Raw genomic sequence first — 13,861 nt, 5'->3', positions numbered from 1 at the left:
AATCATGCCACCTTTTGGCTTCAAACTCTCCAAAGACTGTGCTCCTCAAAGTAAAAGCCAGAGGCTGTACAATGGCCGTAAAAGGCCCTGCACCATCCAGGACACCTCCGCCTCTCTGACCCTGGTGACTTCCAGTGCCCCCTTGGTCACTCGCCCCCAGCTATATTGGTTCTTCAAAGGTGCCGGCACACTCCCTCAGGACCTTAGCATGTGCTGTTCCCTTTTTCTGGAACACCCTTCCTCCAGACTGCACAGGCGGCTCCCTCACCTTCACGTCTTGCTCAGCGAGGCTACTTGACCACGGCATTTAAAGTTGACCACCCCCCATGACTCTGCACCCGGAACCCTCCTTTTCACACTCCATTCTTTTCTCCCCTAGCATCTGCCACCTTCTAACATACTCCAGAATAGTGCTGCCCAATAGAAATACAATACGAGCTGCATATGTAATTTAAAATTTCCTAGGAACCACGTTTTAAAAAGTAAAAAAAATGTGAAAATAATTTTAATGAAGTATTTTTTTAAACCCCAATATATCTAAAACGGCATCTCAACATTTAATTCATAGACAAGATACTAATGGGCAAGTTAACATCCCTTTTGTTTCTCTGTATAAATCTGGCATGTTTTATGCTTATTTATTCCCAATCTGACTCTGCACAGTAACCACATGTGGCTGTTAGCTACCATATTGGACCATGTAGCTCTAAAATTTGCTCCCCCTTTTCTCTGTCTTCCCTACCAGAAGGCAAGCTCCCCAGGGGCAGGGATTTTTGTCTGTTTAACCATTGTTTTATCTCCAGTGCTGAGGATAGTGCCTGGACCATAGTAGGTGCTCAATGAACATTTGTTAAATGACTGACTGGCATTGTTGAAACTGAGGCCACAAGAATAAGGGTTTTAATCCAAGACTACAGACAGGGGTGAGGATTGGTGCTGCTGGGGGAGGCTGGTGGAGGGAACTGCTGGACAGGGAGTGCTTCGAGCAGGGTTTGGCTGGTAGAAGGGAGCTCAGATTCAGTCTGCAGGGATCGGGGACTTTGCGCTGCCTTGGAGATGGAGCTCATTATCCCCACTTGGCATATGAGAAGCAGGAGGCTCAAAGAGGGTAAATAACTTGCCCAAATTTACGCACAGCCAGTAAATGGCCAAGCCAGAATTTAAACCAGTTTTCCTGACTCCAATTCTAGTGCTCTTTCCACCACACCACAGCTGCCCCAGGCTAGGGCAGAACATCAAAAAATAAAAATGAATCGTCTAGACTGAATACAAACAGGCAGAAGAAAATTGGGACAGGGGGAGGAGGGGGGAGGATGTGGCGGTGGCCAAACCCAGGGCTGAAATTCAGACTTCCCCAAGCGTGGTAAGGCAAGGCAAGAGATGTCTCTTGGGAGACCCTCTGCGGGCTGGGGCTCGTCAGTGGACGATCAGAAACCTAAGCTTGAAAGAGATTTCAACACGCAGCCTTGGACTAGAGAAAGAGTCTTTAAATAGACCACAGGGAAAAGAAGGATAAAATGAAAATGCTGCACCCCCCAGTTGTATAAGACCTGCTTGTGTATCCTTCTGGAGACTTCACAAAGGATCTCTCAAGGCCCAGGCAAGGCATCGAGTCCCAGTGACTCTACCTTCTGTCATTGGGCCTTCCCCCACTTCCCAGCTCATCTCCTCTCTGGGACCCACACCCTCCCCTCCAGTCTGGCCACTGTTTTCACTGGGATGCATAGGGCCCCTTCTCTAGTCTGTGCTGCCCAGCCTGACACTCTTTCCTTTTCCTGTAAGGAGCTACCCAGCCTGGCCTCAGCCCTCAAAGGCCTTCTTTAGGGACGCTGCTGGCCCACTCTCCTTCTTCCCACTACTCCTCCTGCAAGGATGGTGGGGCCTTGCAAGAGCTGATGATTCTGGATCAGTTTTGCGCATTGGGGCCATTGTGGGGGCCTGATGCCACGATGGTATGCCCTGCACGCTGCTCCTCCCATCAGGAAGAAGAGTCTCTCTCCTCCTTCCAAATCTGGGCTGCCCTTATGACCTACGTTGATGAATAAAATGTGGCAGAAGTGATGCTCTGGGACTTTCCAGCCTGAGCCCTAAGAGGCATGAAGCTTCCATTTTTGCCCTCTTGGAAGGCAGCTGCCATGTTGTAAGGAGGTCCAACTACCCTGCCGGAGAGAGAGGCCGTGCAGAGAGAAAGAGGAAGGTCAGCCAGCTCTAGCTGTCCCAGCCACCCCTTGTGAGTGAGGCCGTTTTGGATTCTCCAGACCCAGGTGAGCCACTCTAAACACCACCACATCAAATAGAGAGAAGCCATCCCCTGCCCACATTTATAGAGTTACGGGCAAATGTGTGGGCTGTTATTGTTTTAAGTAAGTGACTAGGTGTTAGGACCTTTGTCCCTTCCCGACCACAGGACTTGACAGGTATACGTGAATGCCCCAGAAGGCCATGGGGGAGAGGGCTTCGGAGAAGGAAGGACGTCTTTACAAGAGAGTCAGACACCAGGCTTTGTCTGGTGGGAAGACTCAGGACAAGGGCTGACCCAGTAAGGACAAAACATTGTCCAAATTTCTAGAGTGACAGGGATTCAGTTCTACTGGAGTCTCTCTAAGAGAAAGTGGGCCTCCCCTCCTCAGAGGGACACAGGACAGAGGACTAGAAGAATTGCCAGAGAGAGAAGTACGGGGATTTGGAGAAAAGGGCTGTGCAATCTTTCCCTTTCCCTCCTTCTCCCTTCGGTACTCACTGAACAGCGGCCATGTTTGCTGTGCCTCGGTAGCGATGGCCTCCCATTTACTAGGGATGGCTGTAGTGTATGCCAGCCTAGAGATGGGGGATGGCAGAGACGACCCTTGGGGGGCCCCACCCCCACCCCCAGATTGGCTTCACAGTCTCTGGGAGGGAGATGATTCAGCTGCATCCACAGGGCATTATCCATTAGGACATTGGGAATAGGGGGAGGCAGGGAAGGGGGATCAGTAAATATTTACGATCTGCCTGGAAAGGGAAAATACAAGGCAGAGATGGGGCCCGGCTGAGCATCCGCAGAAGAGGGAACAGAAGGGGTAACTCTGAAGAGGGAAGAGCTAGAACTGAGGGGAACAGGGAGTCAAAGGAAAGGGGCCATTGGTCACAGGTACCTGTGGGAGGAAGGCTATGCCGGGTCACCCAGGCACAAAAGAGGTCCAGGACCTGATAGAGATTCTAAAGGAGTGTGTCTACCTTTGGGGAATTTTTCTTTTAATGAGGGAGGTATAGGAACTGCCCTCAGGGATGTCCCAGTTTGGGGGTGGGTGGGTAAGAGATACAGCCCTGCCCTCGGGGAGCCCCAGTCTGAGGGGACACAGCCCTGCCCCCGGGGAGCCCCAGTCTGAGGGGGACACTGCCCTGCCCCCGGGGAGCCCCAGTCTGAGGGGACACAGCCCTGCCCCAGGGAGCCCCAGTCTGAGGGGGACACTGCCCTGCCCCCGGGGAGCCCCAGTCTGAGGGGGACACAGCCCTGCCCCCAGGGAGCCCCAGTCTGAGGGGACTCAGGCCCTAACCCCAGGAGCTCTCCATCGAAGGGGGGGTGACATGGCCCTGCCCTCACAATGCTCCTAGGCTAAGGGAGATTTCACAGAGCTTCTAGTCTGAGGGAGGAGACAGAACCTTTGTCCTGTTGAGATGGAAACCTATCAGGAGGGCATCACCTTGCTTTCATTTGGTTATTGTAGACTTTCGGAATCACAGGATGTGGGTGCCGGAAGAGCCCTTTCAGGGCCTCCGACCCCATCCTTCCCTCTTCTCCCAGCATACATTTACAGTTCCCACAGAGTTTCTCTCTTCCTTTGTCAGGGGCCTTGCGTGGCTCACTAGCCTGGCTCCGATGTTTCCCCACACATCCCCTGATGGGCCCTGCGTCTAGGTCCAAGTGGGGCAGATGCCAACATGTCCCCCCTTCCTGGGAGTCCTCCCAGCCCCTCTTCTGGGGAGGCCTGAGAACCCCGTTCATCACTTCCTCAGACTCTGCAGGGAGACCGTGCCCCACTCCGCACCCATTTGCTGCAGATGCAGCCACCGTGGGGCTGGGCATTCCCTAGGAGGTGGGCGACGGCCCCCCAGGCTGGGCCTGCAGGGATTCTCCACAAACACCCCGACTGGTGCCTCTGCAGAGCCGATTCCGGGCCACCCCAGGCCCCACCAAGACCTCTCACAGATCTGGGTGGGAATCCTGAGGCTGCCACAGGCCAAGGTACTTCTCTGGGCCTCAACTCTTTCATCTCTAAGATGGGGACAATGACACCTACTTTGGGAAGTTCGAGGGGACAAAGTGATGTTGCCATGTGTAGCTAGGGTGTGCTCACATATGGGCCATTATAATTAGGTTATTTCTTGTCCCCACCTCCTACCTTCTTTCTTCTCTGGGCTCTCACTTTGGTACAATTTGACTGCTTTTCATTTTACTTTTTTTTTTTTAACTGAAATACTGTGGTTGGGTCTTATATTCATCTTTGCAAGGGTACATCTTGACTCCCCTGCTGAGGAGCGAGGCGAGCCAAGCCAGCTTCATCCCTGGAGCCCAGGCCCGTGGAGGTTGGGGGGTGGGGAGTGGGGGGTGGCGAGAGCCCCTCCTGGTCACTCAGGGAAGGCGCCCTGTGGTTCTGAACCCAGGGCCGGGCACAGGCTGGGCTTGTAGTGAGTATCTGTGGAATTAACAAACCAACGAACAGGACCAGAACACAGCGCCAAGCTCGCCTTCCTGACGAATCTTGTCTGATGGCGGAGGCTGCCCGGCCCAGCTGCTCTCTGACCGTTCCCAGCTTACATCTGCGGGGCCTACAGTGCAGGACCTCCGGGGTGTCCTCCTCAGAGGTCCCCCAAGACTAAAGCTCAATTGTTCCAGGATCTTTAGGGGAGAAGTTTTGGGGTTCCAGTATGGGGAGGGCTCTGGGACTCAGCAGGAGGGGGCTGCTTTCCCTGGGACTTTGAGAGCTGGGAGCTGCCATCATGTGGGGACGTGGCAGGAGGGTGTCTCCTGGGAAAACATTCAGGGAGGATATTTGCATCTCGGTTTGCTTTGGCTTCCAGAGGACTCCCCTCCCTACCAGGTCTCCCCGACCCTGCTCCCCAGGCCTTCCCACCCAGGTGCTCCACGCTCTCTGCTCTCCAGTCCAGCTGGAGAAAGAGAGACAGGGGCTGGGCCTGGGTTTAGGGCCAGCTGGGCCCTGGAGAGTGGGAACTGTGGGGAAGGCCTGCTCCTGGCAGCCACCCCCCAAGACATCCACTTACCCTGAACAACACGCCAGCCACAGGTCTTCTGCAAGATCACATCCAACAGGCTTGTACACACACAACTGTGACAGGGGTCAACATCCCCAGTCACGGGGTGGCCGCCTGGTTGGGTAAGGGTTCCCAGGGGCAGGGGGGCGGGCTATGGGGCCCAGCTGGGGCGAGCCAGCTTCTCAGGACAAGTCCCCACGGGGCTGGGGGTGAGGGGGGGGGGTGACCTGGCTGCAGTCCCATGACCCCATGCTGCCCTCCAGGGACTGCTGACTGTTCAGTAATAAACACCTTGTGGCTGTTAATAACCCTCTATCTGGCAGCCGCAGAATTGATAACACTGGGTCACTTCTGGCCCAGCCCAGCCTGGATTCAAGTCCTGGGTTCAAATCCTAACTGCTCATTTTGGGTCCTTGAGATCTAAAAACCCCAAATCCTAAAAACCGCCCCAAGTCTGATGGCTTCTAAACTGTGTTCTAGGACGAAATTACCTTTCTGAGTTTCAGTTTCTCATACAACAGGTACCATGATACCTATTTCATAGAATTTTGTGTACATAAGGACACTTTATCTCCCCACTATCAGAAGTAGGTATTAGTGTCCTCATTTTAGAGATGAGAACGCTGAGTGAGGCTCAGACAAATGTGGAAGGCTTTAGAAGGGTGGTGCCATGTAGGAAGTGCCCCATAAAGGTTAGTTCTTGTCACTGTGATTAGGCATAGGGCTGTGGGAAGAGGATTTGGAAGCAGACAGAGCTGGGCTCTTATTTTTCATGTCATCATTTCTGGCTCTGTGGCCCTGGGCAAGTTGTTCAACCACTGTGGGCCTTGTTGTCTTGATCTGTGATATGATAGCACCTGCCTCTCAGGGTTGTTATGCGGACTGAATTAGTTAGTGAATATGAATGACGGAGGGGGCCTCAGTAAATATAGTATTGCTGAATGAATAGACAAATGGACAATAGCCACGTCAGTCTGTCCAGCTCCCTGAGGACAGGGGCAGATTCTCCCTCATCAGCCTGAGGGTGCCCTGAGGACAGGGGATATGACTGTGGGGGATACGGTCTTCCCTCATCCCCTGCCCCATGGGGGCTGATCTACAGAAACCAAAAAGGGTTCAGCATTTTAGATAGTTTCTTTCCCTTGGCTGGTGTGGAAATAGCCAGTGTAGAAACCCACAAGGGAGAAGGGAAACAGCTTTTCCTTTCCTTTCTGTAATGAGGTACAGGCAGGGTCTGGGGCTTCCCCTTCCCAGAATGTTGCCCCAGGCTCAGCTCCTGGTGCAGCCCCAGCTCTGCCCCTACCCCCGGCCCCACCCCCACCCCTACTTGGTCCAGCCCCAGCACTTAGCCCCCTTCCTGGAACTGGAGAAGGGGAGTATTCCTGCTAGCAGAGGCGAGGACAGCTCAGGAGAGCCCTCCTGGTGAGAACAGCAGACCCCACCACCCTGGACTGTGGCTTCCCAACCTGCCTCCAGTGGCCACATTTAAAGTCAAGACTGGGGGTGTGTGCATTGGGGAGATGCAGGGAGGATGAAGACCGCAGAGATGTGGGGGTGGGGAAGACTCTGTTTGATGCGGTAAAGCCCTCCTCCAGGCCCCAGATTTCGGAGAAACTGCCCCCCCCGCCCCCCCCCGCTCCAGCCCCCAGATGCCGTGGCATGCCAGGCCCAGCCGTTGATGTTTGCCTAATAGGATGTTTCCCCGAAGACTGGCTTATCGCGGATGACCTGCTGTGGCTGCGGGGAAGAGTTGCTCCCTCACCACCGTCACATACCAACTCCCAAGGCCACCCCTAGCCTTCCCTGTCCCAGACCACACTTCCTCTCTCTCTGAAGACTGCACCACACAGTGAGGTCTCCTGAGATCTGGAGACTTGGGGTGAGGGGGTGGGGAGCGCTCTAGCTGGGGGATATCTGCGGGGCTGAGGACTGCCAACTGGAGGCTGAGGGGGTCCAAGATGCCCTCACTTCTGCCCCCCCATCCCCTCTCCAGACTAGCATGGGGTACTCCCAGACAGGAAGTTCTTCCTCAGGTCTGACCCAAGTTTCTCTTGCTGCCTGTTAGTCGTATATGGGCCTCAGGCTTCTCTGGTCGCCTGACGCTTTTTGGTCTGAGGAACGAAGGCCCTGCAAATAAGATTGCAGATAGAGGACACAAAAATATGGGGTTTCCAGTTAAATTTTCATTGTTTCTCTGAAATTCAGTCCTAGGTCTGAGGAACAAAGGCCTTGCAAATAAGATTGCAGATAGAGGACACAAAAATATGGGGTTTCCAGTTAAATTTTCATTGTTTCTCTGAAATTCAATCCTAACTGAGTGTCTTGTACTTGATCTGGCCACCCTACCTGGGGGAGGAACTGGATGTTCCCCTGAGGTACGTCCTCCCCACCCTTCTCTGCTCTGCCTGCGAGGTCCTGGGTGTGGACATTGCACACAGACCCCTGTTCCGGGTAGGTCCTCAATTTCTGCACATAGCACAGATCAGAAACAAATTATGAACTCCCGAGGGCAGGGGCAGGGTCTCCCCCCTCAGACTGGGAGCCTCGTTAGGCCTGAGACGTATTAGCCCTTTGGCCTGGTAACTTCCCCTTCCTTTCTCTCTCTTGTTCCTGGGGACCCCACTTAGGAGGAACTGGACGCTGACTCCTAAGACTGACCTTTTCCGTAGGGTCAACATGAGCCCTAGTAGGGGAACCCGGGATGAACCCTAGAAGTGCCTTCAGGCCAGCAAACCTCCATGGCATCTTTTCTGGCATTCCACCCATGATAATTCTCTCCTCTGGGTTATGCGTTTCCCTCCCCCAGGCCCCATTTTCAGACAGTTGCTTTAAGAACCATGCACTGCCTCGGGCTCTGGAAACTTAAGAGTAGAAATACTTTCTTGGGGGCCAAGATGCCTGCACTCTGGCTGTGCTGTGTCACTGACCAGCCCTGTGGCCTTGGGCAGGCTCTGCTTCCTCCCTGGGCCTCAGGGACGCCATCTGCACAATGACGCTGTGTCGAGCCTGCTGACCTGGGTAAGGCTTTTCAAACTGCAAGTTGTGTTCAGTGGGTCATGAAGTCAGTTCAGTGGTTTGCAGCCAGCATTATTCTTTTTCTTAAATATGAAAGAGTAGAGAGCAGAAAATACTCAGAGAGACTTGTACATGGTGTAAGGGTCAGTATTGTTTCTTGAAACTCTTGTGAGACGTGTGTGTTCTGGATCACAATGGAAGATGTATTTTTCATGTAGGTTATGGTAAAACAAGAAGGTCTGGAAGTCTGGGTCTTGGAGGCTGTGACAGAGAGTGGCAGGGGCAACTGAGCACCCTGATGTGGTCTCTTCTTCTTCTGGAGATTGTGGAGGCCGCCTGCAGCCCTGCTCTGAGCTTCTCTTGGCTTTTCCAAGCAGCAGCCCTGTCTCTGGCAATCAAGAACCCTCAGGGGCTGGTCTGGCTTCCTCTCAGGCCACTCCACAGGAGACAAAGGCTCTGGGACCCTCAGCCTGGCATATGCTGCCCCCCACCCCCAACACTCCATAATACAGGATTGGGAAACCAAAGCTAGGCCCAAGTGGAGAAACGCAGCTCCCTCCTCAACTTTCCCAACCACTTTCCACCCAGGGAGGGCTGATGCCCATTAACCCCTTCCTGGGAGGTGGGGGAAGGCAGCCCTTGCCAGAGGTCCAGGGCCTGGGCAGATGGGCAAGGACAGACGGACGGTAAGGGGCTGGTGACCCTCACCGTCTTACCCTCACCACGGGACCCCAGCTCAGTCTCGGGCTTTTGGACCTCATTGTCCTGCCCTTCCTCTGGGGACTAAGACCCAGGTGTGACCCCCATTCCCTGGGAGGACCGGAGGGCAGGACAGGTGGGACAGGGGAAAGGCCTGCTATGTTTGGCATTTACCTTGTCTCATCTGTACCCGCCCCTCTCTCTGATGGTGCTGTCAGCCTGGGAGTCCAATTTACAGAAGTTAGTAAAATAGGCCAAAAGGGGAACCGGCCCTGGAGTTGGGGCAGGCTCCCTCATGGGAGGGGACGAGTTGATTTGGAAAAGAGAAAGCTACAGTCCTGTGGGGCTTTCAGTCTGAGGGGGACACAGCCCTGCCCCCGGGGAGCCCCAGTCTGAGGGGGGCACAGCCCTGCCCCCAGGGAGCCCCAGTCTGAGGGGGACACAGCCCTGCCCCCAGAGAGCCCCAGTCTGAGGGGGACATTGCCCTGCCCTCAGGGAGCCCCAGTCTGAGGGGGACACAGCTTTGCCCCCAGGGAGCCCCAGTCTGAGGGGGACACAGCCCTGTCCTCAGGGAGCTCCAGTCTGAGGGGGACATAGCCCTGCCCTCAGGGAGCCCCAGTCTGAGGGGACACAGCCCTGTCCTCAGGGAGCCCCAGTCTGAGGGGGACACAGCCCTGTCCTCAGGGAGCCCCAGTCTGAGGGGGACACAGCCCTGTCCTCAGGGAGCCCCAGTCTGAGGGGACACAGCCCTGTCCTCAGGGAGCCCCAGTCTGAGGGGGACACAGCCCTGCCCTCAGGGAGCTCCAGTCTGAGGGGGACATAGCCCTGCCCTCAGGGAGCCCCAGTCTGAGGGGGACACAGCCCTGTCCTCAGGGAGCCCCAGTCTGAGGGGGACACAGCCCTGTCCTCAGGGAGCCCCAGTCTGAGGGGACACAGCCCTGCCCCCGGGGAGCCCTGTAGTCCACCTCCTTGGTCCCTCCCCTGGGGGTGGTGGCTGCAGTGGGGCCCAGGCCCAGCTGTGGGCCCAATGTGGAGGAGCTTCCAGGGCACAGCCCTCCCTTTCCGGCAGTGATAGCCCAGAGCCAGAGGTGAGGTGTTATCAGAAGGGAACCGGGAAGGTGTCCTCCCTTCCTCTCACCTCTCTGCCATCACTGGCTGGCCACAGGTCTGAAATGACCTCATGATAGCCCCTCCTTAGATTAAGTCAATGTTTCTAGAAGACTTTCGTACAAAAGCACACATTGTCAAGGAAGGAAAACACACATAATCCTAAATCCTGGAAAGTCAGGCTAGAAAGGATCATAGATACCTCTGGGAACTAGTTCAGAGGAGGAAACAGAGGCCCAGAGAAGGAAAGGATCTTGCCTGAGGTCACACAGCAAGTTAACAGCAGAGCCTGACTCCCTGGCAGGTGCTCTGGGCTAGATGGAGATTCGGAGGGTAGGGCCCACAACACCTGTGTGGGATGGGGAGGCAGCCTGAGGGACTGTGTGTGTCGGGGGTTCTGGTGTAAGGCGCTCTGGGTCCTCTGTGAGCTGTGTGTGTAATGGGTGAGCTCTGTGAGGGGTCTGGGTGTCCCGGTGTGGGGTGGAGGGGGAGGGGCAGGCCTGCACCAGGGACAGGGGCCTTGTCCCATGTTCAGGGCTGAGTCTCTTGGGACCAAGGGCAGAGGGCGATGAGTCACACAGATGACTCAGGTGCTGGAGGCCACAGCCACACATGGCACATGATGGCCAAGGAGAGAGCCAGGCCTGTTCCTGGACAGGCCCAAGAGGCTGACACCGCTTTCCTAGAAAACAGGCAGGATCTCTTCGGCAGGCTCGGAGCTGGGCCCCCCTGAGTTGGGGCTGACAAGATGGCCTTTGGGGGGGGTCTCTTTCCACCAGAGCCTTTGAACCCTTTGGTTGGTTGAGCCATGCCTCCAGGAGGGCAGGGGACAGAGCTGGCCTGAGCCATCCTCACTCTTCCTGAGGTGTGGGGTTAGGATCCCTCTCAACTGGGAAAGAGCTCTGGAAGCCAGCGTCCAGGAGAGAACCAAACCTGTGCCTGCCTTCGAGCACCGTGTCTAGACCGGGGCGGCCCTCTACTTTTGCCTGAAGCAGGGAGCACCAAAGCCTTGACCTTCTGCTTGACCCCAAGGCCTGGGTGGCCGGATGAGGTGGTCTAGGGTGTGCACAGTATCGTGGGTTTGAATCTCACAGTGAGACCTGGAGCTGCAGTTTCCTCTCGGTGCCACCCTCTGCACCATGAGGGGTGGTTTGAAGGTTCCAGGATCTCCTCCAGCTCCTTCCTGCCAGGGCCTGAAGTCTCAGCCAAGGTCAAGTCCATGCAGATGCTCTCTCCATGCCCTTCGTTGGAGGTGGGGGAATGGGGAGGCCTGGCCTGGCCAGGGCATGCCCCAGGGTCCCTGTCCACCTGAAACGTGGTGACAATGACAGGGTGAGCAGCCAGGAGCAGCAGGTGCTGTCATCTGCCGCCTCCCCTCCCGCTGCAGCGTTTCCTTCTGCTCTTTCACAACTGTTTTCTAAGAACACTGGGAAGGGAGAGAGGATAAGAGGAAGAGGGGACAGAAAGGAGATAGGGGTAGGGGGAGGAGAGAGAGAGGTGAGGGTAGACAGCAGAAAGTTTTCCCCTGGTTGACAGATTGAGGAAGAGGAGGGGAAGGAAGGGCAGGGGTGCCCCTCCTCAGCCCCTCCCCTCCCAGAGAGGGGTTCTTCCTGAGAGGAGCCCCCTGCCCTTTCCCCCAGCCATTTTCTATCAATCACCCCATTTAATGAGGAAGGAATGGGGCTGGACCATGACCCTCTTCAGCTTAAATTCCTGCAATGGCTCCTCATCAGAAGGCCAAAGTCCTCCTGCTCACCTTCAATGTCCTCCACGGTCCTCCACCCCCACCCCAGTCACCTCTCTGACTTCATCCTCCCCTCCTCTCTTCCCGACTCACCATTTGCCCACCACCTGGCCTTCTTGCTCCTCTTCAAACACGTCAGACATGCTACTGCCCCAGGGCCTTTGCATGGCTGGTCCTGCTGCCTGGAATGCTCTTTCTCCAGATGTCTGCAGGCCTCACACCCTCACTTTTTCATGTTTTTACTCAAATGTCCCCTTTTCAATGAGGCCCACACTGACCACCCTATTTAAAGTAGCAACATTCTTCCCACACTTCTGATCTCCCCCCTTACCCTTCACTTTCGTTTTTTAAAAACCCCTTATCACTTTCTGATGTTCTCACATTACAAAATGTTGTTATATGCATTGTGTATTGTCTTCCTCCACTAGAATTTAATTTCCACAAGGGCAGGCATCTTTGTCTGTTTTTTGTGCAGTGATGTATCTTAAGTCCTGAGAATAGCACCTGGCACATAGTAGTTGCCCACTTTATTGAGGGAACAGCACCTATCACTGTTGGAAATGACCTTTTCTCTCTCTCTCTGCTTCCCTCTAACTACCTACCTATTCCCCATGTACCCATCATCCTCCCTGTTTACAATCTGTCTCCCCACCCAGAATGAAGGTTCTGAGAGAGCTGGGGCCTTGGCCATCTTGTTCACTGTTGGGAACCTGCTTGGCACAGAGTAGGTACTCAGTAAATATTTGTTGGGTGGGTGGAAGGGACCTGATGCAGAGGCCAGGGAGAGTGGGAAGGCAGGACAAGGACCAGAAACAGGCCCTCAGAGGGGGGATTCCTGAGGAAGAGGACACTTGTGTGTCCACTGGTCCCTCCCAGGCCCCTCAAGATCTGCCAGTCTGAGAAGGAGATATGCTCCTCCAGGTCTTTCGTGTACATGTGCCTATGCACACACACACACACACACACACACACACACAACCAGGACCATCACACATCAGTATATAGAGCAGACAGGGAGGGCCAGAAACTGTGCTGCCAGGTCCATCATGACATCAGGTTTAACCACTGGGGGCTTCCGGAGGAGGTGGCCTAGCTTGTTGGGCCAGTGTAGGAGGAAAAAGTTCAGGAATTTTCCTATCAGAATTACAGAAGGACCAAGCGGAGAGGTGGGGGTTGGGGGAGGAAGAGGAAGGATGCTGTAGAGGTTGGGGGAGGCCCAGGAGAGGGGCAGGGCAGGCGATCTCCTTTTTAGAGGCAGGACTGAGGCCGGGGCTGAGACTGGGGCTGGTCAAGTCCCCAAAGTTTGGGTTTGGGGCTAGTGGGACTTCACAGGATACGGAGATGGACCTCGAGTCTGGGTTTCCTCAATCAGACCCCCAGAGGAAGGAATTTGCTGCATCTTCCTCCCGGGCTTACACTGACAGACACAGGGGACATGGTTAATTGTTGTCTTAGAATCCAGAAGGCCGGCCTCTGACCCATGGTTTAACAACCCACATTTCCCTTAGAAGGTAGCACCGAGCTTGTTATTTTGTGTATTATCACAACTGGTACTTTTTTCCCAAGGAAAAGGAACTCTTGATTTATAAAAAAAAGAACCCTGCCCAAACCCAATCACCACTGCTTGCATAACGTGAAAATGGGGTGACAGAGAGCACAAGAGTTAAAGAACTGCCAACACTGGACTGATGTGTCTCTGCCAGCCCTGCTCTCGCTGACCACGCTGCCCCCCCTTTGGCCCGAGGGAGTGGCCTAGCCATCTGCCTCCTGGTGTAGAAAACCCAGAAGAAAAGAAATTTTTAAATTTTACTCGTGATTGGATGCACTTCTGACCATTTTGGCCATTTTTTTTTGAGCCTGGCCTCTGCGTTCCTCCATCCTTGTCACAACCCCTTTTATAATTCTTCAAACGGCCGTATCTTTTGTATCTTTTGGCCATATAAAGCCCATTGTTTTATGGTGCATTTGAAGGGAACAAGTTTTGAGAGCAAGGACCTGGAGCTTTTTTCCTGATGTACAATTCATGACCCTTGGCTCCCCTTG

This window comes from Choloepus didactylus, chromosome 7, assembly GCF_015220235.1.
Source record: "Choloepus didactylus isolate mChoDid1 chromosome 7, mChoDid1.pri, whole genome shotgun sequence".
In the NCBI taxonomy this organism is placed as follows: Eukaryota; Metazoa; Chordata; class Mammalia; order Pilosa; family Megalonychidae; genus Choloepus; species Choloepus didactylus.
This window is presented reverse-complemented; position numbering follows the sequence as displayed.